A 4,489-nucleotide genomic window follows, 5' to 3' on the forward strand; every position below is an offset into this window, starting at 1 on the left:
TTATACACAAGAGAGAGAGAGAGTTGTTCTTCGGTGGATTCTGAAGAATTCGAGACTGAAGCTTCGGTGGATTCTGGAGTGGCTCATCGTAAAGATAATTCCGAGGTGAAGACAGGGTTGGAAGAGGCACATAGAGGTTGGTTCAATTAGTCGTGGATTCGCTAGGTAATTGAGAGTATACCTGTGTAATTCCTTTAAATCTTCTTAGTGGATTGCTTTGTGGCTGTTGCCCGTGGCTTTTTAATCACAGTTGGAGGTGTCAAATTGTGGTTTTTCCACGTTAAAATCGTTGTGTTGATTTGTCTTTGATTGTTTGATTGGGATTGTTATATACTACTTAAAATTGTTACATAATCACAAATCAATATCTAGGGGATTTCTAGATTTTTCAAGATCGATCGCTTTCAAAGTGAGGGATCGATTTCACATCGATCACTGTTGATTGCATGCTTCTGTTGAAACAGGGCGTGTTTGGGGATTGATGCTTCTGTTGAAAAAATTTCATTTGTGCATTACACTTGATATAGCAGTATATATATAGATATTTTCCTTCCTTTTGTCAATTTTGGATGATTGGTGTTGTTTCTTCCTCCATGTGTGTGATTCAATTGCCTGAATGCTGTAGATGGCTTGTATACCTCATTCTTCTCACTTACAGTGTGTTAATATTTCCTTCAGGGCTTTAGTCTTACTAATTTAATTTGTTTGGTTACCACTTTGTTGTGAAGTAATTTAGGAATCCAATTGTTCCCTTGATCCTAAATCTCTCTCTCTCTCTCTCTCTCTCTCTCTCTCTCTCTCTCTCTCTCAGGATTGGTCTCCCATTATTAATTTTATTGAAAAGGCCATCACACGCTTGTGGACTGAAAAATTTTCTTAAGGTAAACTGCTAAATTTGTGAATAATCTTTTTGCCGTCTGTTAACATTATTTTTGTCGATTCATTTCTTAAACTTGTCTTGACTTTTGATATGTTTCAAGGAAATTCTTCCAGTCGTGGTACTGTTATGTCAGGAGAAGACAATACCTGGAGGGAAGGTGATGATGTTTCATCACCAGAAAAAGGTAGGATCTATATTTTATTATTAAATGTCTTGCTTTTGATAATTCTTTATATAGAGTTTGAATACCCTGATCTAGTTGTTTCGAGAGTTACATTCCTCAAAACTAATTGGAGGAGAGAGAACACATTTACAGAGTGACAGAATTTCATGAATGATGTTTATAATATAGCTTGCTTGTGAACTGGAAAAAAATCCGTTTGGGTAAATTATATTGTTGGTCCGTCAAGGTCCAGTGAAGTTTTCACTTTGGTCCCTTCAATTTCATCAATTTAAACCTCACGCTTTCAATTACGTTTCAATATGGTTCCTCTGTCCATTGTGGTTAGCATTTTGGATGGAAAAAGGCAACATGTAGAAAATTTGACAGTTCCTGCACAAAAAGTATTTAAATTGTACCCACCCAAAATAAGTATGATATATCGTGTATTTTTATATATAGAGGTTTTATGATTTGATCTCAAAATGACTATGTGCTTCAAAATTTATTGAATTTAACCTCTTTTCAGGAACCTTAACTGGTTTTTACTATATGATTTTCCTCATCTTTGGATTTCTGTGAGAGAGAGAGAGGGAGGATGTGGGTAGTTCTTCAACTGAGTTGCCTCTTGTTGTTGCAGAGTTGTAATTGAAAATAATACTTGCAAGGATGCAATTGTTATCCAGGTATGACCTATGCCTTCGCTCTCCGATGATATGGTTAGCAGGGTTTCTAAAAATTGAGGTTGAAAATTATCTGGTTTTGCTTTGGTTGGTCTATTTGCTTTGCTACTTTCCCATCTGATTTGAACCTTGTTATTAGGAAGGTATATATCTCATCTGATGGGGGTTGGCTCATGGATAGTATGGTTTCTTCTTTAATTGTCACAAGCAAATTCGAAAAAAGATTTATGCGCTTCACCCCTTTTGTTTCTTATATTGTTTCTTCTTCAAAATTTGATGTTTTAGTGTTTAATGTGGCTGACCAAGATGGGAATAAAATTAGAGATGAAGGGGTCATTAGTTACATCCAGAAGGTGTCTACAGTTTTAATTCTATTACAAATAAGCACCTCAATATAGATAGCATAAATAAAGTAATTCGCTTTGCAAACTGGAGAGGTTAAAGATTGTCTATCAGGTGCTTCTGTGTAGTTGAATATGACCAACACAGCCTTGTCACTTCCTTTAATAAGTGATGAAGAAAAGAATGAAACAGAGCAACCTAGAGGGAGATTGCTCCATTATTTGATGATTGATTTTTTCTAGCACTTCTGAAATCTTTTAAGCTTTTTGGTAAATTCACCTTGTTGAAGTGCAACTGTCATGCTGCTATATTTCCTGTTGTCAATGTAACAAATTATCAAAAACAAAGGCCCATTGTGAGGATTTGGTAATTTAAACCAAGTCTGAGGCTATCACTAGACTTAAATTTGGCAAGTCAATTAATTTTAATTAATTACTATATCAAAATTAATTTTAATAATGCTTGAACTTCACGTGACAGAACTTTTTATTACAATATTTTTAATTTTTTTTTTATTCAGAGTTTGAACTCTTGGACAGTGTGTTAGAAAGGTGTAGACCAGACTTAAATATCCATATAATTGGATTCTTCACAAAAAGGGCAGTAGGTTTTGTTTGGATGTGCCCCTGAAAATGCATTATTTGATCTTCTGGATGCAACAAAGTTTAAACCCCTTAGCTTACTACCTTGAATTTGTTATCCTCTGGATGTCTTTTACTATCCCAATTTGCCCTTTTCTACAATCACATGGCAACCTACTTATTTTGCATATTTATTATTATAATTATTATTTTTTTTAATCTTTTTTAGATTATATCATCATCAGTTTTCAGGTATAGACAATCTATGAGGAATTTTTTTTTTTTTTCCAGCTAGTTCATTGTTTCACTCTAATTTCATTAGCCCTAACAGTGTTTTTTTTTTTGGGATATATTTCATGTCTAATTTAGTTGATGATGGTTGATTGTTTCAGGCATCTAGAAGTTTGACGCCAGCAAACAAATGGATTGAAGAGTACATATATTTTGTGTAGTAAAAATCTCACGAAATGTGTAATTAATTTGGTTCATAGACGAGTTGAGTGCTTTTATGTATTTTTTTTCAACTGTGAATAAGGCTTTATGGTATGTTGATTACAATATATTAGATGTATAAAAATTCTACTTAGTTTGATGCTTAGTTGGCGCATAGATATGTGAATTTGTGCTATTTGTGCTCGTAGTTAAATTTTCATGCCGCCTTCTTTAGTTAAATTCTTTGATTGGTGATATATTTTAGAATCAGCAGAGGAGGGGAAAAAAAAAAAAGTGGTGTTTTTTGAAAAATGCCACTAAATGATGTCATCATGACGTCACACGTAGTTTGTGACGGTAATTGAAGTAATCGTTAAAGATTTTGCAACGTTTTCTAAAGCGCCGTCTAATATATTTAGCGGCGTTTTTCAAACGTTATAAGGTTATTATAGCGGCCGTATCAGCGATGAAAATATTAAACGTAGCTTTAACTTTTAGCGCCGTTTTTCATGCTTTTAACGGCGTTTTTAAAATGCCGCTAAGACTTAAATTTCTTGTAGTGTCATCAGCTTGTTCAGCCCACCCAACTTTATTTCATAGTGAAATCGCATCTTAAAAATACGATTTCTTATTGACATGACCAACATTTACACACTAGTAAGTCAAGCTAATATGAAATCGCATCTAATACGATTTCACCATGAAATCGCATTTTGGACATACAATTTCAAGATAAAGTTTCATTTTGAACTTGTATTTTTAAAAAAGTTAGTTTGATAAATAGTTTAAAAATTGAGTTATTTTGATAAATAATTTATTTTTAAGAAGATTTAAAAAAAAAAAACTCCTTTTGATTTGATATAAATTTAATGAAAAAATTGAAACTTGTTTAGTTATTTTTTTTTATTAAATTTGAATTTAATTAAAAAATTAATAAAGAATTGATAAGCTACTGAAACCTACAAATGCCACAAGTACCATGCACGTTACGCAATAAAAAATGGGAACATTGTCCCTTTTCTTGTGCTTTGGTGCCAAGCTCCCCTTTGAAGGCTCTAATTCATTGTCTTGTGGGGTTGGCCTCCCCTTTGTTCTGAACCCAGGGATACTATCGGCTTACGTAAAGTTTATTATTGGTTTGATTTTGATGATTTTAAATTTTATTTTATTAAATCTTGTGTGTATATTATTTATATATATAAAAAAATTAAATCAATTCGATATTCATAATTCCTTTATTTTATTAAATTTATCTTTAAAAAAAGTTACGGTCAATATATTTTTAAAAATAGATCATCTATTTTTTGGGTATAAATGCAATAAAATGAATATGTTATAAATATCGAATCAATTAATTTTTTTTTATAGATTATATATACGCACCCGAAAAAATTAACAATTTGAATTATCA

General features: G+C 32.3%; 1 long non-coding RNA gene across 3 annotated transcripts; it reads left to right on the forward strand.

The window, feature by feature from the left end:
- Positions 1 to 426: 426 nt before the first annotated feature.
- On the forward strand, positions 427 to 3,320 carry LOC145803067 (uncharacterized). 3 transcript variants are annotated; one of them, XR_014345171.1, is made up of 5 exons: positions 427 to 657; positions 812 to 881; positions 981 to 1,064; positions 1,681 to 1,726; positions 3,039 to 3,320. It is a non-coding gene; the product is annotated as an uncharacterized LOC145803067 (long non-coding RNA). The 3 variants fall into 3 exon arrangements; XR_014345170.1 differs by having other exon boundaries at positions 427 to 632; XR_014345169.1 differs by having other exon boundaries at positions 427 to 881.
- Positions 3,321 to 4,489: the final 1,169 nt, after the last annotated feature.

This window comes from Camellia sinensis, chromosome 11, assembly GCF_055761805.1.
Source record: "Camellia sinensis isolate YWXY chromosome 11, ASM5576180v1, whole genome shotgun sequence".
Taxonomy (NCBI): domain Eukaryota; kingdom Viridiplantae; phylum Streptophyta; class Magnoliopsida; order Ericales; family Theaceae; genus Camellia; species Camellia sinensis.